The sequence below is a fragment of the Podarcis melisellensis genome (genome assembly GCF_964234715.1).
Source record: "Podarcis melisellensis genome assembly, chromosome: 5".
In the NCBI taxonomy this organism is placed as follows: Eukaryota; Metazoa; Chordata; class Lepidosauria; order Squamata; family Lacertidae; genus Podarcis; species Podarcis melisellensis.
Window position 1 is genome coordinate 83,365,502 of NC_138537.1, and position 23,028 is coordinate 83,388,529.

Genomic DNA, 23,028 nt, shown 5'->3' on the forward strand with positions numbered 1-23,028 from the left:
CAATTTAAACCGCTCCCCGCTTCTTCTCAGGGAAAAGCAAGGCTTTTGATTCTAACTAGGGAACTGCTAGCCAGGCTTACAATGTTGGCAACCGTGGGGCAGGGGGAAGCGAACCTCTGTGGCTGGGAAGAGGGAGGATGAGAACGGCAGTTTCTCGTCTGGAGTAACTTTCTGTGACTTTACCAAAAAGTTTAAACCAATAAATGGGGCGCGCGGTGGGGCGGAAATATCCAGGAAAACTTCGGGCATAATTCGAGGAGGAGTTCTCCTGTAGAAGCCCAGTAAAAGTCGGGGGAATTGCGTAAAGGCGCTTAGTTCTCCTGCGTTTCAGTAGGGCTGGCGGAGGAGAACCTCCAGCTGGATAGTTTCCTTTACGACTTAGACCTCAATCCACCATTCGACGAGTGGGACAATTCTCTGTGGAAGAACCCCTGTTTCAGTCGCTTCTCAAGCCTCCTAAAGGGGTCCGTGTTATTTCTTTCTCGGTTTTCCGAACACTCTGTCCCCAAACTGGCTTGCGGCAGTTAAAAAAAGCAGCGCCATTCAGTCGACTTCAGTTGGGCTGACGCAGACTTCTCCCTTCCCTTTCTAAACCCCGTTTAGTTTTTTGGGGGTGGGGGCACTATTTATGGATTTCAGCTTTCTGAAAGGCAAGCATTTTGGTTTCTCCGGGCTCCGTCGCCGGAACCCAGCTGTGAATCTGGCTCCTCTGCCCACTCTTTCCGCGTTTCCTCGACGGCAGAGATAGCAAAAGGGTGACAAACGGGCTTTTAGCTTAAGAAAACAGTCTGCAGTCATCGCTGTTTACCTGTGCCTCTGAAGGAGGAGAGTCCCGCTTCCTGCATTGAGTTCAATGGGACTTACTCTCGGGGAAGGTTGCACAGCACTGCAGACCTCCTCCGGATCTGCAAGGGACGGACTTCGCTTCCATTTAAGGGGCGTCTAAAAACAAAAAACAAAATTGCCACATACAAGGAAACAGTCCTCCTTGTATTCAGCTGCCTCTTACCCCCCAAATTCCCGTGCGGAGGGTGACCCGGACCAGGCATGCTCTCAGCCAAGCAGGCGGTGCAGAGGATGGCTGTTTAAGGGTGCGATCCTAAGGACACTGGCTATGGAAAGCGGGGGGACTTTGTGTGAGTAAAAATGGGCTGTCAGTGTTTGGAAACAGCTATTCCACCCCAAGAGGGTGGTGTGGAGGCGTCTTATCCCCTTTATCTCCTTTTAAGCAGCAGGGGGTGAGAGCCGAGAGCCCCATAGGCCGAAAACCAGCCCTTAGAGAGGAACGAGGAATGGCAGCTACGGCGGAGGGGGAAAAGGAACTTCATAACGGGGTGGCCTCTAGGTAACCTGCTTGGTTTGTGCAGACGTTCTTCTGAATATGCCTTCGCCCATAACGCACAGATTGCCTCCAGTAATTAGAAGTTAGCTTTGCCGTAAACCGCCCCAACCCCCCAAAAAAGGAGGGAGAGAAAAAAAAGAGAGAGGAGCTATGTCAAAGAAGCGACGCCAGCAAATGCCCAGCTCTTGCCCAGGCATTTATGCCAAGCAATTAGGAGCAGTAAATGTGCAGAGGGTAGAAAACAAGAGACCCCGTGGTTGGAGTTTCCGGCGCTGCAGAACGTCAGGCTGTTTTTCCTGCTGCTGGGGGGGGGGGGTGACGGTGACTTGACTCTACGCGGTGCCTTGAGACGCACCGACGGGCAAGGGCGATCTCCCTCTTTCTCGACCTTTGCTGTTGCTAATATTATTCGTTTTATTTCACCACCAAGGAATTTTAACTGGGCTCTTTTGGTAATGGGAGGCAAGGAAGGAACTGGAGGTCTTTTTCAAGCCAAGAACAATTCCCAAATGCAGGAGTAGGAGATCCAGAGATGTGTACAAGTCACTAGAAGTACGTGGACATTTGGAAACGAGGAGTCGTGTTTCTCTAACTATGGAGGAACCCAAACTGTTCGTTGCGTGTTGCAATTTATTTGTAGTGTAATGGGGTTGGGTTCCCCCCCCTTTGTTTTGGCTTTAGAAAACGGAATGAACCCAAATCTCCCTGGTGTGGAGATTTCCTATTTTCAGAGAGGGGAAAATCCGTCTTGGAAGAATTAAAAGGGAGCGTTAAGTTAAAAGCAGCAACAGTCAAGCAAACAGGGGCGCATGAGATGAAAGGTGACCTTTCTTACAAAAGAAGCGCCCGCCCTGCCCTCAACAAAGGACCCGCTCCGGCGGACAGTTCTCCTGCGCAAGCCTTACTGAAATGAATGGGAGCCAGGAAAGACTGTCTGACTGAAGGCGCCCCATTCATTTCAATGGAGCTGGCGCAGAATAACTTTCCGCCGGAGAGGTTCCTTTGTTATTGCTGCGTTAGATAAATATAAATATATATACACACATTCACCCGGCAATAGGCTCCATTGTACTTAAAAGAATTTCTGCCTGGGCATATATAGGATTCCGGAGTCTCTGATCCTAGAGCGTGTTTACTCAGCAGTCTGTCCCATTGTGCGCCATTGGGCTCAGCCTCCGCTAAGCCTGCGTGAAAATGGCAAGAAAGCTGGAAGTTAGTGATCTGTCTGTCTCACAGCACGGCTAAGCCCAAATACCTTGGCTAAAGCCAATTAAACTGAATGTTAATTTTGCGATGCAGCGTCTTTGAAGTCAATGGCTCTCCTAATCACGTCTAAATCTAAGTAAATCGGCTTAACAGAGTTGTGGATAAGGCTGGAGTCCGAGCAAGCGACTCTGGCGGTGCTGTTCACGCTAGCCTGTATAACTCAAAACTTTCAGTCGCTTTTTATAAACTTCCTGAGCTGTTCAAACATTTGCTCTGGCCCAGTGTCGCCTACATATATTTTTTAAAAAATATTAAAAGCCAATAAATGGGCGGAGGGGACGAGTGGGTGACAGAGCTGACACACTCACACACAAGCAATATGCGGATAGGGTCCCGAGTCCATTTCTGTCTTGCTAATGTGGAGTTGATAGCAAGCCGCTAGTCCCTGCGACGTACGTCGGAGAATTTCAACGTCAAAACCGCCTTCAAGAGGACAGGCAACAGAAGGGCAGCCCCCTCGCCCTCCCCAATCAAGAGCTCAGCCTCGTCTGCATCAGACAGACGCTCAAGTCTCTCGGCTTCTCTCTGTGTGTGGAGCGCGGGGAGAACACGGACCTACCTCTTTGTATTTCTTTCCGTATATATTTTGTATTTGCATTTCCATCTGAAAAAGATCCGCCTAAAACCATTATTTTGTACCTTTCTATGGCAAAGGTACACAGACGGCAATGCCTTTATTAGGCCCAGCAAAACATGTCGCGAAAATAGAGAGGGAGCTTTGGAGGGAACTGTGTATCAGGCCAGATGTGAACTAAAGTTAGGGTGCGCACGGAGTGAGAAAAAAGGTGGCTTGATGTTGGTTAGCAGCTTCTTTAAGCTCTTCGGGCAGAGAATTTGCCTTTCTCTGTAAACTGTACGCTGGTTCCCTTAGCAGTCCTAACAGCATGACTATGATTAATTATTTAGTTGTCCTTTCTGGTTTGCAAGGGGTTGGACTGAATGACCCTGGGGTCCCTTCCAGCTCAACAATGCTATGGTTCTGATTCGAATACTGAGGGCGCAGAATGCGTAGGTATCTCTCCCCCCCCCCCGTTTATTTTCTCCACGGGGAAACGTAATGGAACCTGGTTTTGGTGAAGCACAGCAATCCATAGAGAGGCCAAGACTGCGCGCTGCCTTTTGCGCGCTGCCTTCTTTCAGGAGAATGAGGTCAAACCCGCTTACCAGTGCACGGTGCGGAAAGAAAATGGGCAGGTGAGGTCAGGAGAGGAGAGGAGGACTTGGATGCTGGTGGTGACGGTGTGTGTGTGTGCAGGATGTCGTCCAAAGCCTGGTGTGGACACCAGAATTGGAGGTCTTCAGCTTGGACTGTGTCTCCTGACTCTGGGGAAACGTGGAAGATTGGGAGAAGGTCCGACGAAACGCGCACGGTTGCGTGTTGTTCATAAGCCCCCAAAGAGACCCAAGGAACAGATGTGTTGCGTGTTGGGTGGGGCAGCGTGGGAGCAGAGGGCTGGACAAAGGGCACGAATGATCGCCTAGAGAAATGCATGTAGTTTCATACAAAAGCGGTTTTTAAAATTTCCCTTCAATATGGGAAGCCGGGGAGCATTCTATTTAATAATAATAAACAACCCAACGTGGGTTCGCCCCTCGCCAATGTCACGAGTCTGGAATTTAAAATTCCCTTCCCACACAGTGGAGAGAAAGAAAAAAACCTTAATTATATATAGAGGGTAGTAGTCGTAGTACTAGGTGTGGGGTGTCGCAATAATGCCTTTTATTCGACGCCTGGCGTGCAACCTGTTAACTCAGTAACGTCCCAGTCTTCACCGCGTCTGCTGCGTTTTGCAGTCCGAAGCAACTTTAAGTGGTCCTTAGCGATTAGATCCGGATTGCTTTTTTTTTATTATTATTATTATTATTATTATTATTATTATTATTATTATTATTATTATTATTTATTATTTATTATTATTTATTATGCCACATCCCTCCAGGGCATGGCGGTCTTTCCCTCCGCGCATTTTGATGGATAAAGAGACAAGTGGCGCTGATGGGAAGCTCTTTAATCCCTGTGAAAGCAGGTATTTGCAGTTTATGTCCCAGAAAGGTAAGCTTATATGGTCCAGGAGGAGCAGTTTATTCCTCATGAAATGGTGAATTAAGGAACGGTAATCAAGGAACAGGCACAAATTCATCAGGAAACCCCACCACCCCAAGTTGACAGACCGTGGGGGGGGGGGGACTGAGAGACTTTATGGTTTAGAATATTACATAGCCCAGAATATTTCCCAGAATTTCCAGGGTCCTCGCTACAAAGCTGTACCGGAGCCGAAGAAAGGTCTTGTTCCTAGAGTTAAATACTTGGTGGGTTGCATGTGTCTTGGTGCTTAAAATGCAGCTATTTTTGCGTGTCTTCAGTTATGTTCAGCTCTTTCTCCGTATCTTCAACCGCTCTTGTGGAAAAATGAAAAGGGTAAATCCATTTTGGCTGGCTGGGAGATCACCCTAAAAACCTGGTGTGTACCCCCTCCCCCCAAGGAATTAAAGACAACCAGACAATACTGGCCTCTGCCTTCAGCGTCACGTCGAGGCACGCAAGAATGGTAACCCAGCAGCAGGAAGACGCCCATTGGAAGATCGCGAAGGTTGGGCTGGAGGAACGGCTGGAGAGGTCGCACGTCGAGGCCAAGCCTCCTAGGCCTGCGCACCACCAGCCTTGGCAGGTTTGCTCAGAACTCAGTCCCACTGAGTCCAAATGGGGCTTCCTTTTAGATATGAGGTCACAGGAGCTCTCTCCTTCCTTGTACTGTCCTCCTGGATTGCACCGCAACCGTGGTCAAGCATCCCCACCGCCCTTGTTTCTTTGGCCGCAAACTTTTCGAAGGACGAGGAAGAAGCCAATGATTTGGCCAAATAAAATAAAATATAATTAAAAACTATTAAACGCAGTGACTCCGCTTAGATGGTATCCTGTGCGTCCCAATCGGTTCATGTTCCACTTTTATGCCGTACTGGGATGCTATACAAGGGTGCCCGAAGATGGGGAAAATGAGACGGACCCTTAATTCTCTTATTATTTTCCTTAATTCTCCGGCTTTGTTTTCCCTGGGTGCCCCCGCCCGGCGGAGTTCAAGCCTCTGAACACCGCCAGGCGGCGCTGTCCATTCCCTCCATAGCAAGGCAGTGAAAGCAAAGGAATGAACTGCCACCACTATCCAAATGTGGACTTTTGCTCTTTTTTTGTTGCGCGCGGGGGAAATTGAGAACTAGTTGTTTCTGTCTCCTGTGTTTTTCCTTCCTTCCTTCCTTCCTTCCTTCCTTCCTTCCTTCCTTCCTTCCTTCCTTCCTTCCTTCCTTCCTTCCTTCCTTCCTTCCTTCCTTCCTTCCTTCCTTCCTTCCTTCTGTGTTTCGCATTGCTTTACCTCCGTTTAAAGGGAGAAGCAACGGCCTGACCTCTCACACTTCGGAAACAAGAGAAGTCTGGAAGCAGATAAAAATCACATTTTGTTATTTTTAAATGGAGGGTAGGAATAGGAGTAATCCTTGATGTAATCGGAAGGGAACGAGTGCAGTATAAAAGGAGGGGAGGGAGATAAGAGTAGATAAGACTGAGGGACGGGGAGGAGGAAGAGGGGGTCCCTCCCCTTCTTTCTATTCGAAATCTTCCTGGGAATCTCACTCCGAGGGGGCAGATAAAACTGAATTTTCTATCCGAAGCAATTTAGGACTACAGGTGTTCAGAACAGATGGCATCTTATCAGAGATTCCTTGTAATAGATTTCCTTTCCACCACTTTTTGGAGATAGTGGATTTTTGTCTCGCCTTTTCAAAACAAGTTGCAAAAGTTTTGGGGAAGTACAAAGGTTTTGCAAATCCTAGTGATGCAATGCAATGGAACCTAAAATTTATTTTTTATTTTTGGAGGGTGTGGTGTTGCGAAAATTCAGGCCAGAAAGGCGAAGATTGACATGAAATTACATAATTCCCCTCCTGGGGGGGGGGACCGCCACCATAAACACTATAAACTAAGCAGCTACTTGTAGCAAGCTGAATTTGAGCAAAACTTCCAGAGGAAAAACGCTTCCCAAATTTGTCTCACTCCACCCCTCCGCCAAAGAATAAAAGAATCCAGCCAGCCAATGGAGAAGCCCAGAGTGAGATCAACCCGGCTGTGCGCCAGATCTCCTAATTAAAACAATAGACGTAAACCACTGAAAGATTCAATACGTTTCCTGCGTGTGCCCACCCAGGTCGTTGGGGCTGATTCGCTCCACATTTCACCTCTCTCCCTCCAAACTGTGCGGTCATATTCTCGAGATAAATAATTGCAAAGGTATTCCATTTCCACGCAACAGCTCACCCTCGCTCCCCAGACTCAATCTTCGTTCAATGCTTTTGAGAGCTTTCATTTAATCCAATGGTCTCAGTGGTGAAGCGCATTTCTAGAGCGGAAGAAGTCGGCGAAACCGATCGGACCTGCCCCTAAATTTCGCCATGTAACGTAACACCTTTCTAGTGACCTATAAATGCTTTTTTTAAAAAGGGAGGTTGGAATTAAAACCAAAACAGGAGTTTAGGCGGGGGTTTAAAAAGTTATACAAGTCGGTTCTCCGGCACCCACGTACCAGTAAAATACAGAAGAGTTGTATCCATTTTAAGGCAAGCTCATTTAATGTACCGGGCTGTAATATTAGTGTTTTTAGAGAGCTGCGGAAGAGCGAGGAAGGCGGAACGAAATGAGACTAGAAAGGGTAGCTTTGTGGATGTTCTGCAATTGTTGCAGGATCTGCTCAACGCAAATCCACTTTGGAATCCCCTTTGCTCTTGACAGGCGAGAACTAAGCGCAGGTTTAATCGTCCCATTGAAACGAATGGGGCAGGATCGTGCCCTTCCTAGTAAGTTTATTTGCTCAGCGATTCAGGCCTCGGCCTGTCGATGCTTCCTTGGGGTGAATGGGTACCGAATCAAGAGAGTAGCCCTCCTCCATCCATAGTAATGGTGCTGTCCAGACTTACCGCACCAGCTTCACTATGTCTACTACTTAGAAGTAAGTCCTGTTGATTTCAGTGGGGCTTACTCCCAGGTAACTGGGGTTAGGAGTGCAGCCCAAGTAGTTAGCCCAGCGAGCAGCTAAAATAGCCACTGAGATTCAAAGCAAACCTGGGGTGGTCATTTTAAAAATCATAGGCGTGAAAGAGAGCCCAGCTATGGTGATGTTGCTTTGAGGAAAGGTTTTTAAATTAGACTGTTGATTTCTCTAGCCCTAAGCGTAAAGGCGCAATGCACCAGGAAGTTCTCCAGCGCAAAAAAGGATGCAGCTGAACGAAAGCCGTGTGTCCACACCCTTCTCCTCCAGCTCAGGCCCCATACATCTAAATGGAGTTAGGAGACGTTCCCGTTGGACAGAGTCCTTCAGGCCCCCCCCATGGAAAAGCCTGCTCTGAGACCACCTTTCTTAGGCATTTTTCGCAGGGAAGAAAGGTCGTGGCTCAGAGGTAGCGAGCAGGCTTTCCATACAGAAGATTCAATCCTAGACTCCACTAGGAAGGACTGGGACTCTGGGAATGCCTCCGGATTGAAATCTTGGAGATTTCTGCTACTGGTCAGTGTAGACAATCTGAACGGGACGGACCAATAGTCTGACGCGGTACAAAGCCGCTTCCTCTGTGGTGTGTACACCTGTCCTTTCCAAGCGCTTTAGCTCCGTTCTGACGCGAGCGGGCCAATACCTTTCGTTCGAGCCATCCCTGACGCGTCAAATCATTCCTAGCTTCGCAGGTCTGACAGCCTTGAACAGGCCGACCATTGCACGATGGAGAGCAAAAAAGAATCCCTGTTCTGAGGTCTGAGGATCCCTCTCAGATCTGAGGGGCAGGTAAAGGAAGGGAGCTTTTCCTAGCACCAGAAGTCCGAACCCTCAGTGTGTATTCAAAGACAGACCCGCCAAATCTCCAGGGAAGGACAGTCCCGGATTTACAGAAGGCGTCCTGGTTTCTGATTTGATTCCGGAATGTCCGACTTTACCAGGGTGTCCCTATTTACATCGCAGAAATGTTGGAGGAGGGTATGGTAGGATGTTCCTCTGTTCATCAGAGAAATGTTGGAGGGTTTGGAGTTATGCGACTCCAGAGCTATGAAGATAAATACTGTAACTATATATACAAACTTTAGAAGACATCTGAAGGCAGCCCTGCATAGGGAAGTTTTTAAAAATGACAAATATTTTATTATGTTTTTATAGATATTTGAAGCTGCCCAGAGGGGTTGGGACAACCCAGTCAGATGGAGGGTATGTCATTTTTCCAGGTTAATGTGCAGGAATGGCAGCCTTCCAGGTTAATGTTTCCAGGAATGGCAGCCTTAAGACTGATCTAACAGGAAGTTCTCCTGCTCATGTCATGCCAGCTCTCTCATATGACTCCCATATATTTCAGTGGAGAGATGTCTAGGCAACATGCTCTCCAGCTTGAGAAACAGTGCAATGAAATTGCAACCCGCAATTCTGCAAGGTAGGTTTTTTTTAATACGGAAGTGACACACTTTCCACAAAATGCACCATTTTTTCTCACCTGCTGCCCAGAGTCCCACTGACTTTCTCCAAGGAACCCTCTGTTGCGAGGTATCCCGTTTTCCCCAGCTGCAATATTTTGTGCTGGAAAATGCTCTCTTTTTCCCTCCTCCAGCTAGCGGCACGTACAGCTGAGTGAGCGTTAAACATTTATTCATCCATTTATTCATTCATTTAAAACATTTGTAGCTAAGTGCTGGGAAACGGTTATTTTTCTCACCATGGAAGTGCTACTTTGAGGAGGGTGTGTGTGTGGATCACTTGGCAATAATTGTGCAAGCAGTGGTGAATTATGCTGTACGCATCATCTGGAAACACCCTTAGGGTCTTTCTCTGCACAATAACCGCCTTCCCTTTTGAAAGCACGTTTATCAGTTTGTACCACTCAGTTTTCATGCCTTCCCTCAGGAAAGCCCTATTGCTTGAGGGGTATTGAATCCGCCTGTCAGGAATTCCAGGAACTGAACCAGTAAGCTCAGGGGAGGGCCCAGCTTGCTGAGGCACCAGGGTTTGCATCTGTGGTCAGTCCCTGCAATTGTCAGGCAGTATAGTGCCTCTGGATTGGCTGGGCCTAGTGCTGAGGTAGCCCCTGCCCTGCCCAGCAAAAACCTACCACAATTGGTTTAGCAAATGGTGAAAATGCAGGCAATTAGAGCTGGCCCAAGACATTTTGGCACCCGAGGCGAACCACAAAATGACAACGTCCCTCCCTACCATGGAAGAAGGAGCGAGTGACGATCTACATCGGGAACAAGGGGAGGATGAGGATCTACATCAGGATGTGCTGCCCCTGGAGATCCTGCCACCTGAGGGAGTCACCTCATTTTGCCTCAAGGTTGGGCTGGCCCTGGGGAGGATTTTGCGCGTTGTGTGTGTGTAGGGAAGCAAAATTTTCTGCATCTATCAAGCTTCCCCTATACCTTTGGCAGTGGCGAGTGTAGCAGTCCCTCTTATCCTTCCTTAAAACTGCTGTGGCAATGGTAGTGGCTACCATTAGTAGTCCTGGTAGTCCTTGGCTACCATTGTTTCCTTACCATTGTTTCCTTGGTAGTCCTTGGCTACCATTGTTTCCTTCTAGAATGCCCCTGGAGTATGACATAGTATCATAACATAGCATTAGTCTGAAAATGGAACCCACACTCCCCAGTCATGAATGCTTGGTTCAGCTAGAGGCTGGTCCATTAGGACAAGCAGCCCCCACCTACCTGTCTCTAGCTGTACCTACTGTGGGTCTCCCTGGCTTTTGCCCAACCAGTCCCACTCCTGCTCAGCTTTAATAAATACTAGCCACCTGACTTTCTGCTTTGCCCTCTTCAATGACACTGTATTTTCTGCGCTTCATTGTCCAGCTTCCTGACAAAATAATCCATTCGGGTAAGGCCTGCTATTGCCCCTACACTGCCACTATTGCACACTTAAAGACAAAAGGGACAACTCTTCCAGAATTCACATTTGCTTATATTGTGATTAAAAGGGGAAATTTAGCATCATAGATATGGCTCTTGTACAGCTGGTGCCAAGGGTGGCAGGAAGGGTAAATAACTACCCCCCAAATTGCTGGCTCCCTCTGTCTGAATTAGAAATACAGAAAGGTTTGTGTCTGCGAAGGTTGGAACAACATAAGAACACGAACCAACCACAGCACTGCCATGAGAATCTGCCTCAACCCTTCCTTGCCCTTTTCTCCCCCCCTTTTCTTTCTAGACCTTTTTCTTTGTAGAGCTTCTTCTGAGACTGAGATGCAATTGGAGGCCACAGGCAGAATTTCTCCACCCTTGCTCTATCACATTCAGTTAGCAACCAGCAGCACTGAGGCCTAGAGACACTGACATGTGCCAATGACACCATCATTGCTAGTCAGGGCCTAGGGGCCTCTCGGCATCGACAGGGATGCCCAGAATCAGATAGACCCGACAGGGGAATCCAGTCACATTAAAAAAGAAGAAGCTAAGAATTCATGAAATCGTCCTTGTTTCCTGAATGGTAGCAGCCTTGTTTGTTCCAGCTCTGATGAGCACCTGTAACTTATAGCTGCAGGCATATTTGAGGGTGCACTCCTGCTGAAAGCCCTACCGGAGTCCAAAACCTTGCCATTTCTATGGATTTCCCTAGAATGCCAGAATTTGACGACGACCAGGAAGACCTTCCACCAGCTCCATCTGTCGAGGACTGTAGCCTTTTCACTCAGATTCTAATGTGACCAAATCACTGTAATTTGTAATGCAAGGAGCTCTCCGTGGGATTGTCCAGAAGGTGTGGCTGTTGTAGAACTTTGCAGTATTGGTGGGCATGGCCCCTGCTTAAGTTGAAATGAGATAAACAGTGCCGCTGTGCATGCACAATGTTGGGGTCCTCAGTGGGTCGCCTTGGGCCAGTCATGGTTGTGGTCTCTCACCTTAGAGGGTTGTTTTTGAGGATAGAACGGGGAGGCGGAAAACCATGCACACCTTGAGCTCCTTGGAGGGAAGCTGGGCTATAAATTTATAGGAACAAAGAAAGTGGATTTCAGATAAGCTGGGTTCTGATCCCTCTCTTGTTCAAAGGCTTTGGTTTTGCAAACTGTGTTGCTCACACTGCAGTCACTTGCATGCTTGCTGAGATATATGTCTCACTAAGTTCAGAGAGACTTACTTACCCCCTAGTAAGTATGTTTATAAAAAGCAGAGACATCACCTTGCCAACAAAGGTCTGTATGTAAAGCCATGGTTTTCCCAGTAGTGATGTATGGAAGTGAGAGCTGGACCATAAAGAAGACTGATCGCCGAAGAATTGATGCTTTTGAATTATGGTGCTGGAGGAGACTCTTGAGAGTCCCGTGGACTCCAAGAAGATCAAACCTCTCCATTCTTAAGGAAATCAGCCCTGAGTGCTCACTGGAAGGACAGATCCTGAAGCTGAGGCTCCAATACTTTGGCCACCTCCTGAGAAGAGAAGACTCCCTGGGAAAGATCCTGATGTTGGGAAAGATGGAGGGCACAAGAAGAAGGGGACAACAGAGGATGAGATGGTTGGATAGTGTTCTTGAAGCTACAAACATGAGTCTGACCAAACTGCGGGAGGCAGTGGAAGACAGAAGTGCCTGGCGGTGCTCTGGTCCATGGGGTCATGAAGAGTCGGACACGACTAAACAACTAAACAAGAAGTATGTTTTGGATTGCAGTCTTTCTTCAAAGACTTTGAATGACAACTTTCTGCAGGGTTCCTTTGCATGAATGTTGACCTGGAAAGGGCTCTCTGCAAGTGGACTGTTGAAAACCGCTGTTCTGAACAAAACATGCACAGATTGCCTTGGTACCTTTGCCCTTGCTATGTTCTCTGTGACTCAGATAGAACCCGTTTCCCACCTTTGAAATCCCCAATGTCTGTTCTCTGATTATGTATATGGAGAATGGGAGCTGTTGGATCCTGGCCCCTCTAGAAAACTTGCTGTCAGTAATGTTCTGAGGCAAGGAGCCATGTTCTCTCTTTTTGTGCAAGCTCCTGCATTTCACTCTTACAATAGCTGCCTTTCAATGATGGGTGAAGTGATTCATATGTATTTTTGTGTGTGTGAGTAAGTAACCGAGCACTTAGAGCACTGCTGAGTGATTTATCATCAATATAAACCATCATTTAGGAAGTCACTAGGAAGATTGGGGTGGGTGGGAGGTGGGCAGAGAGAAGACCTTCCAACTTGAAACCATGAAAGTAAAACAAACAGGAGAGAAGGAAGGGGAGAAAATATTTGGGCACATGTAACTCCTCTGAGGTGAAAAGCAAAAATGACTTTGAAACAAATAAATATTTCCAACATCAAATACCAGTCCATTTGAATAAAACACCTATAAACTAATAGATAGGGCTCTATCATACAACTTGCATCACACAAAGGAACAGAACCCAGAATGGAGCTGTGTAGATCAGAAGTTCCCAAGCAAGGCAATAAACTTGTACTGTAAGTTAACTATACAGAGGATTCTTAAAAATTGCCTGGTCTTTCCAACTGAACACAAGGAGACATGCCCAAGCCTCTTTCCCAAGTTTTCACATTTTGCAGTTACCATTTGGTGGTGGTGGTGGATACTTCAACATCTATCCACAGTTGGTCATAGTTGCAGAAAAATAACTTCCAGTGACTCCTGATATCAGATGAACCCATGATGGGTAAGATGCATCCTGGTTACTATGGGGGGAAGGAAGGGCAAACTAGAGATTCCAAGGACTCATTATCAAGGTGGAAGCAGGAAAAGGGGACAACAGCTGCCCTTTAAGACCCCAGGGATTCCTATGGCCTGGTGTCCCAACAATTAACTCCTCTATCTCAGTTCTGATTTCACTCATTGGGTAAAAACACTGTCAGGCAGGATAATTGCTTAGAAGGTGCCTGCACACTTTGTTTCATAACTTCGTTTCTAGGAGGGATAGATTCTATTTTATAGCAAAAGTCAGAGGCCCCTGTTGGCTGTGGCTCTGGTACCCTCTTTTTCCACTGAAAGTGGCAGCCTTCTGCAGCTGCCATTCTTTTTATTAAACAACAACAACAACATGGTAGACTAGTCTTCAGCATATTGCTTAGTTTGGCCTTACAGTGCAGGGATCTGCAGACTGAGGTTGCTGGTTTAGGCACTTAAATGAAGCCCAGGCTGCAGACAGGCTAAAAAAAGGGATGTGGTGTTATGCTGATGGGGACCTGCTGAGCTTAATGGAACAAGGTAAAAAGGTAAAGGTAAAGGACCCCTGACCGTTAAGTCCAGTTGTGAACGACTCTGGGGTTGCGGCACTCATCTTGCTTTACTGGCCGAGGGAGCCGTCATACAGCTTCTGGGTCATGTGGCCAGCATGACTAAGCTGCTTCTGGCGAACCAGAGCAGTGCACAGAAACCGCCAGAGTGGTACCTATTTATGTACTTGCATTTTGACATGCTTTCAAACTGCTAGGTTGGCAGGAGCTGGGACCGAGCAATGGGAGCTCACCCTGTCGTTGGGATTCGAACCGCCAACCTTCTGATCGGTAAGCCCTAGGCTCAGTGGTTTAGACCACAGCGCCACATGGCTGCAATATACATGATAAAGGGGAAAATATGCTTCTTGCTCTGGGAACATCATGATCAGGGGACAGGTTGGGTCCCAAAGGGCTCCTTTATTTTCTTCCACATGGCTGCCATCATTGGCATGGGTTCAAATCCAGGCACTATAATCCCTCATACTGGGCTGAGTGATCTCCACAAAGAGTGTGCTCTGCAAAGAGACAAACTGCACCTCCATGTCTGTGCAAGCAACAGGTCCTCATGACGGGCGTTTTGCAAGTTCTTGTGAAACTAGAACTAGCATTATGGTATAATAACTCAGTCTCTGGTGTATGTGCACACACAATTCAGGATAGACCAAAAATGAGAACAATCATCATACAAAATCAAACTGAAAGGAGGGAGCTATGCTACTTGCAGGATGGGAAACAATTACTGCATCATAGCATTAAAGTCTATTGTTTTGTTGTCTCTTAAATGCTGTAGTCATTTGTCTAACGTTATCCAAGCCTTATTGTAGCACTCATCTTTGATGAGGGACTTCTCTCTTCTTTTCAAATGTGTAATTCTCTAATATGTTCCCCTCCCCCGGCCCTTGTTGCTGTCTGTTAAATTTGTAAATCAGAGGGAGGAAAGAGGGATTAAATTGCTGAGGTGTACAAAAACAGAGGAAGAAAAATGTATCTTTCACATGACAGAAACTGGCTCCAAGGCCCATTGAAATGACTGGTAGCTGCACCAATGGCCCATTCATTTCAGAGGTTTGGGTTTGTGCAGGAGAACTTATTGGAGGATTGTGCCCTCATTAATCCATGCTTTTGTGTCCATGCAGCAGGGCAGGACCTTCTCTGGAATAATGAGATGGTATTCTTCTTTCATCTGCAACAGAAAAGGATGGCATTTGGAGTTTAACTGCATCAGCAGAAGTTTGAACCGAACACTGAATTCCTGCTGGAGAAGCACACTCTATTTCTGGATGTAATCACATTAGTTTAGGGGGAAATTATTATTATTATTATTATTATTATTATTATTATTATTATTATTTGTATACCGCTCTATATCCATAGATCTTAGGGTGGTTCACAATATTAAATTACAGTATAAAAACAAAATACGCACATAATAAGAACAAAAACAAGCCAATAATTCCCCCTTCCACAACACATTAAAAAGGGCACCAGATGTCAATCAGCCAAAGGCTAAGTTTATTAAAGGAAATACAGTGGTACCTTGGGTTAAGAACTTAATTCATTCTGGAGGTCCATTCTTAACCTGAAACTGTTCTTAACCTGAGGTACCACTTTAGCTAATGGGGCCTCCTGCCGCTGTGCCGCCGCCACACAATTTCTATTCTCATCCTGAAGTAAAGTTCTTAACCTGAGGTACTATTTCCGGATTAGCGGAGTCTGTAACTTGAAGCGTCTGTAACCCGAGGTACCACTATACATGCTTGATTGAACAGATCCTAGTTCTAACTACGCTGGAGAGACAAAGTTCTGTGCTCTCAGCAGCAGACATACAAACATCTCCCCAAGGTAAGGATGAAGGAGGAGCAGGAAATGAGGTCAGCAAGAGTATAAATCTAGTACCTTAGGGAAGGTTAGCACAGGTTACATCAGAAAGGGTGGTCGGGGAAACTTGGAGGTTCCTTTCTCTATCTACTCTTTCCATTGCAAGTAGAGTTGCGTCCCAATACTTCCATAAGAAACAGGGGAAGGAGGATATTTATTTATTTATTAGTTAGTTAGACTTATACCCCACCTTTCTTACAAGACGGAGCTTAAGGAAGTTTATGAAAAACAGAAACAGGTATGTGTGACACACCCATGTGCCCCACCATAGGATAATATCCTGTTAGGATATGCCCCATCTTAGGAGAAAAGCCAGCACAAAAATGGGTAACTGAAAGGCAACACGATATATAAAAATGTATGAAATATCAGCTGAACGATAACAGCACCACTCTGGAATTCCAAAAAGACAGAGATGAAATCCAATACAAGACAGAGATGAAAATCCAATACCAAACCGAAACAGTGAACTTCAAAAGTCATGTTGGAAAATGTCGATACGAAAGATGCCCAAAGGAGAATATAATCTACTTCAGCGATCCTGGCTGGCTCTTTGGGCTTTCACCGTCTTCCTTCTCCCACACCATCGCCCTGTGGCCTTTCCTGGCCATTCCACTTGGGACATGCGTGACACTGTTGGATTCATTTATCTTTTTCTCTCTTCCTTCTTTTATTTTCCTTCTACCCGACTCTTCTGCTCCTTTGATGTTCTTTTTTGTTGTGTGTGTACGAGTATGTGGCTGGATGGATAAAGGACTCAACTAGATACAACATGCCTTTTTTTTTTCTAAAGCAGGGGGTCGATTTTGGAGTAGGACAAAATTGTTGTGGCAATACTGGAAGGGAAGAGTGTGGGATCAAGGAAGATTTTTTTTAAATAATACAATGAAACTGTTTAAAGCAACTTTTATGGATCAATACATTCACATTAAAATTGTTGTTGTTGTTTAGTCATTTAGTCGTGTCTGACTCTTCGTGACCCCATGGACCAGAGAACACCAGGCACCTCTGTCCTCCACTGCCTCCCACATTAAAATTAATAAAATGTAAATTTATGGATTGCTGACAATTCTGAGGGACTTTCTCTTTGCCACATCTGGTGGTCCTGCAGAGAACCTAGCTGCCTTCTGAAATGGAGCAAAGATCTAGGTGGTCCAAATGGTCTAGCCTACACTTCCTCTCCTGTCTGCAAGAGCCTGATCAGCAACCTGTTTTGTTGTTGTTGTTTGAGAGCTTGGAGCAATGCAATAGCAAGGATGGTTGATGGAACATCGATGGAGAAAGACTAGCGATGAATCTACTGGCTGGACTTCAGCAGTCCTGAAGAAGACATGATAAGATGTACTGAAAAATCTTTAATTAAATCCTGAAAAAGCTTTAATTAAAGTTTTCCCTAGTATGAACTGATTCTTTCTGTTTCTGCTAGTTGGTATGTTGTTATGCCTCCCACTTTTGATTTTTGTTTAGCGGTTTTTTTAAAAAAATGATAGTGAATTATCATTCTGTGTGGGTGGAAAGGCGGGCTAAACACTTTACAAATAATCATTTAATATTATTTAACTGTTCCTTCTTCACCTTCTATTCCTACAGCTCAACCATGCCACCCTGCTGCCTTTTGGGAGGTTCATAGACCTAAGCCAACACAAACAACTGTACACACTGAGGAATGCTGTTTTACCAGAGTTTCCAAATGCTTGGAGAGGAGTTGTGTAGACATCCATGCAACTGTATGTCCAGGGGTCTTTTCAGACAGTACAATGAATGTATACATGTCCGGGACACAGACTGCCAATGTGATGGCTCCCTGCATTCATAGTAAAGGTAAAGGGACTCCTGACTGTTAGGTCCAGTCGTGAATGACTCTGGGGTTGCGGTGCTCATCTCACTTTATTGGCCGAGGAAGCCAGCGTACAGCTTCCGGGTCATGTGGCCAGCATGACTAAGCCACTTCTGGCGAAACAGAGCAGCGCACGGAAATGCCATTTACCTTCCCGCCAGAGCGGTACCTATTTATCTACTTGCACTTTGATGTGCTTTTGAACTGCTAGGTTGGCAGGAGCAGGGACCGAGCAACGGGAGCTCACCCCGTCACGGGGATTCGAACTGCCGACCTTCTGATCAGCAAGTCCTAGGCTCCTCACCCAACCCCAGTTGAGTTGGCAAAGCTAGGATTGCTGTTTCTCTTTAACAATCTGAGGGATGGTACATGGATGTTTTGCTTTTATTTATATAGGGGTCTCACATATAAGGTACAAAGTGGCTGCTTTGCTTTGCTTTATTTATTTTTTAAAAGAATCACAGGGACTGAAACGAGCAAAAAAGGGGTTGAATGACAGAAATGTAACAGCTGTAACCTCACCACCTTAGGAGCAAAAGGTTTATTAAGGTTTCTGCGGCATGGACAGGAAAATACAAATGGCAAGCCAAGGTGGTTAAGCTGGGAGGGGAGAAACAAGCCTTTATGTTTAAAAGACCTCCGTTTTGTCTTTCTTGTATGAAAAATGAAGAATTAGAAAGAGATTCTTCTTTCCTTCTTTTTGAAATGGCAGGCTCTTTTCCTCCTGTGGACTTGCCCTCCCCCCCCTTTTTTGCAGACTGTGCTGGAGTGCATGATGGAGTGCTGTCAAACCAAACAACTATCTGTCTTGTCTGTTCAGTGCTTTTTCCTGTCTCTAATATTGAACCTGCCAGTGATCCTGAATGCACAACATATCAAAGACACTGCTTTTTATTTTTTTAGAGCTCATCTTCCTCCAAGGGATAGGAAGCTCTGAGCAGTCTGTACAGGGTCACTTTCACCCGGAGTTGAGGAAGCTTGGGAGATCTATTGCATGGAAATCTGTTTACATGAGGCTAAGCCTGGTCCCCTGTGATGCTGAAGACTCTCCTGCAGACTGCAAGGCAAAAGAAGCTTTTGCCAAACCAGGAGAGAGAGAGAGAGAGAGAGAGAGAGAGAGAGAGAGAGAGAGAGAGAGAGAGAGAGAGAGAGAGAGAGAGAGATGGTTCTTTCCTTTTCCTTTCACATTATGAATGTGGCCACAGAGAGGTTAGGCTGGCCTCAACCAGAGCCAGGGCTTTTCCAGCTGTGGCTCCGATCTGGTGGAACGCTCTGCCACAAGAGATTAGGGCCCTGTGAGACTTGACATCTTTCCACAGGGCCTGCAAGACAGAGCTGTTCCGCCAAGCCTTTGGCCAGGGCACAGCCTGACTCCCTCCTTGGGCAATCTTCACAGAACTCTAGCCCAATGGTTGCCATCAATTTGATTTGAAGTAATTTTTTAATGAAATGATTTTAGAATGTTGTATTATTTTATTGTTGTTAGCCACCCTGAGCCCGGCCTCGGCTGGGGAGGGCGGGATATAAATAAAAATTTATTATGATTATGATTATGAATGTGGACACAAAAAGGCAATGTTGAGCAAATAGACCCAACTCTGTGATCTGCTAATTTACTGTCTATCATGCAGATGTGGATGGTTATTTGGGCACAGAAAGTCAAGGCAGTTATACCTGAAAAGGTAAAGGTAAAGGTACCCCTGCCCGTACGGGCCGGTTGTGTCCGACTCTAGGGTTGCATGCTCATCTCGCTCAAGAGGCTGGGAGCCGGCACCGTCCGAAGACACTTCTGGGTCACGTGACCAGCGTGACGAAGCTGCAGCTGGCGAGCCAGCACCAGCGCCGCGCACGGAAACGCCGTTTACCTTCCCTCTATAAAGCGGTACCTATTTATCTACTTGCACTTAGGGGTGCTTTCGAACTGCTAGGTGGGCAGGAGCTGGGACCGAACAACAGGAGCTCACCCCACTGCGGGGATTCGAACCGCCGACCTTACGATCAGCAAGTCCTAGGCACTGAGGTTTTACCCACAGCGCCACCCCCTGAAAAGGAGCACTGTTCAAATTCCAAAACCTGCCCACTATTAGAACTAGAAAAGCATGGACCAAGGCATCAGATTATCCATGACAAGAAATGCAATGAGGGCGGAGGAAGGCATATGGCCTGTGGGGACAACTTTGCTGAATTGACCAGCTATTATGAGTGACAGGTGGATTGATAAAAGGAAGCTACTGCAGGCCTGGACTAGAAGCATTGCAAGTGGCTTGTTCCATAAAACTTCTTGGAAGCCAAATGTTCCTTCTGTGCATTTGAAGCAAATGATATTTCCTAATCCACTTCAAGTGTGCTTTGTCCTGAAAGGAGACACATAAGCCTTATAAGCAAACAAAACATTTTAATGGACTAGAAACTTCTGTTGATTGGTGTGCAGGAAACTCTTCCAGAATACATTTTTCCTTTTGTTAAAATGAAACTGATGTGACTCAGCCTGGCTGTCTGAAACCCACTTCGTTTGTACATTTCTTGACATGGTTGTGGCAGCCTCTGCTTTGGATAGGCACGAAAACATCTGCCCATGTGGTTTCGCTTCCTGACATGTGCATCATCTTGTAAGCTTTCTAGGAAACCAAACTGAGTGGGTAGAAGCCTCTCTCTCTCTCTCTCTCTCTCTCTCTCTCTCTCTCTCTCTCTCTCTCTGCAAAGGTGCTATCCTTGTGCGCACACACTCATAACTCCAAAATCTACTGGTGGGAGGAACATGAGGGTATGTTGGGGGTGTGACTACGGCCAAGAACAGGCTGGATTCTAATACAGTGGTACCTCAGGTTAAGTACTTAATTCGTTCCAGAGGTCTGTACTTAACCTGAAACTGTTCTTAACCTGAAGCACCACTTTAGCTAATGGGGCCTCCTGCTGCTGCTGTGCTGCCGGAGCCCGATTTCTCTTCTCATCCTGCAGCAAAGTTCTTAACCTGAACCACTATTTCTGGGTTAGCGGAGTATGTAACCTCAAGCGTATGTAACCTGACGCATATGTAACATGAGGTACCACTGTATCTCAAAAAGTCATGTTATGTTTTAGAAAGCAAGATGGGCTATTCGGTGAGCTCTTGGGGGCAGTGGCAGAGCTTCATGCTCTGGCACGGGGGGGGGGGCGGAGAGCAGGCGGGGGCGGGGTGGCGCGTATCCTGGGGGCGGGGCGCCCAGCGCAGGCAGGGGGACAGCCGTGATGGCACCCTGGGGATCGCACTGCCAGGGGCGGTGCGCTCCCCCCTCACTCCTCTTCCTCCACCAGTGCTTGGGGGTGGTGTAAAAGGTGTGATTCCATCCACTGTGCTATAATATAGTTGCCATTCATTTTATCGAGGCCTGGACAAGGGAACTCTCTGATGCATTGCAGTCTCCATTTCTGCTAGGGAAGGAACTGGCCTTGCACTGACTGTTGCCTTATTATATAAAAGATATATATATATGAGAGAAACTACTTCAGTTCCCAAGAAAACATCCCACTTAACAGGGAATCCATAATGCTAAACATGTTTGTTTAAAGAACTACATTACTGCTACATATTATAAGTGAGCGGCTTGAGTCACACATTGCAATTAGCAGATTGGTCATAAGTAATCTATCGAGCACGTTGGAATGCCAACAATTGATCGCTTACTGGTATTTTCTTTAATCATTAGTTTGTATTGAGTACCGTAAATAGAATTTTAACATCATAAAGCAGGCCAAAATTTACCCCTCTCTATGTATTGCAGTAATATGTGGCGGGAACAAATATCCATGTAATCAACTGCTTTCAGATCCAAAAATGGAAGCACACAAATGTTTTCCTGAAATGCAGGCAGACTCAGTGAGGTGAACCTTCTTGCTAATCAGCTACAAAGAAGCATTTTATTTATTTTTTTAAACTTCCACCATTCTTCCTAGGGAACTCCAGATCGAGAACATCCAATTTTTTGGGATTTAGTCTTCACGGCATTCCTGGGAGGTAGGTTAGACAGTGACTTACCAAAGGCCATTGGGTAATTTCATGGCTGAGCAAGGAAGTAACTCACCAGTCCAACCAAGAACGGATAACTCTTTAGACCAGTGGACATTCTTTTGTTGTTGTTGTTTAGTCGTTTAGTCATGTCCGACTCTTCGTGACCCCATGGACCAGAGCACACCAGGCACTTTTGTCTTCCACTGCCTCCCGCAGTTTGGTCAAACTCATGCTGGTAGCTTCGAGAACACTGTCCAACCATCTTGTCCTCTGTCGTCCCCTTCTCCTTGTGCCCTCCATCTTTCCCAACATCAGGGTCTTTTCCAGGAGTCTTCTCTTCTCATGAGGTGGCAAAAGTATTGGAGCCTCAGCTTCAGGATCTGCCCTTCCAGTGAGCACTCAGGGCTGATTTCCTTAAGAATGGATAGGTTTGGTCTTCTTGCAGTCCATGGGACTCTCAAGAGTCTCCTCCAGCACCATAATTCAAAAGCATCAATTATTTGGCGATCAGCCTTCTTTATGGTCCAGCTCTCACTTCCATACATCACTACTGGGAAAACCATAGCTTTTACTATATGGACCTTTGTTGGCAAGGTGATGTCTCTCCTTTTTAAGAGGCTGTCTAGGTTTGTGGACATTCTTACGGCACACTTAATATTGCAAATTCAGGTTCTTTTTTTATGGATCGTCTTGAGAGATGTCACCAGAACTACGTACTTCTGTATTATCACCCATCCTAAACATTTAGGATGGAATGAAGAAACAAATAAAATGAAATAAATATTGGAAGAATTTATGTTAGGCTAGCTTCTTGCTTAGGTGTTGTTGTTGTATTCATTTATTTATTTTTTAAAGTTTTCTTGGTTGACAAAGGTATGTTCAAGGTAACTTTTTTCAAGTTACATTTTCCATAGGTCAGTTTCATTTGTTGAGACATTAGGGTTACATTAGGAAGAAAAGGGGGGGGGGAGAGGTGGAGGGGGGAAAGGGGAGTGGGGTTGGGGTTGGGAGGCGATGTGTCTAATTTGCTTAGGGGTTTTGTGTCAGTGTCGTTTGTGCAGGTTCTCTTTGCTATTTGCTTGTGTTCCTTTGGTGGTGAGAGAGGTTGGGGTTGACCTAGGGTGTGGTTGTTTGTTTGTGATTGGCTGTGCTGAACTTTGTTTTCATGTGTGAGTGGGGTTTGTGTGTGTGTGTTTGAATCAGGTTAGCCATATTGATTCGTATGTTGTTGATGGATTCTTGTCATTGTCTTGTTGGGCTGTGTGTGTGATAAAGGGGAGCCATACCAGGGTGAAGGCATCTTCTTCTATTTATCCCCATGTCAGTTTCAGTTTATTGGTTAATTTTTCTAGTAGGGCTGTTTCCCATACTATTTGGTGCCATTGGTCCATGCTTACTCCTGACAGGTCTCTCCAGTGTCTGGCTATGATGTTTCTGGCTGCTGAGAGTAGGTGGGTTATGAGTTCTTTGTGTTGTTCTAGAATGTTGGCACTGAGTTGA

The 23,028-nt window shown here is 46.1% G+C and overlaps 2 long non-coding RNA genes across 2 annotated transcripts; one reads left to right on the forward strand and one right to left on the reverse strand.

Annotated features, from left to right (window-relative positions):
* Window positions 1-816: 816 nt before the first annotated feature.
* Window positions 817-15,112, forward strand: LOC309371033. The gene is made up of 3 exons (XR_014168799.1): window positions 817-1,136; window positions 11,236-11,376; window positions 14,962-15,112. It is a non-coding gene; the product is annotated as an uncharacterized lncRNA (long non-coding RNA).
* On the reverse strand, window positions 14,578-21,647 carry LOC309371032. Its single transcript, XR_014168798.1, has 3 exons — window positions 21,556-21,647; window positions 15,722-15,827; window positions 14,578-15,008 (listed from the first exon to the last, which is right to left on the reverse strand). It is a non-coding gene; the product is annotated as an uncharacterized lncRNA (long non-coding RNA).
* Between the last annotated feature and the right edge of the window lie 1,381 nt (window positions 21,648-23,028).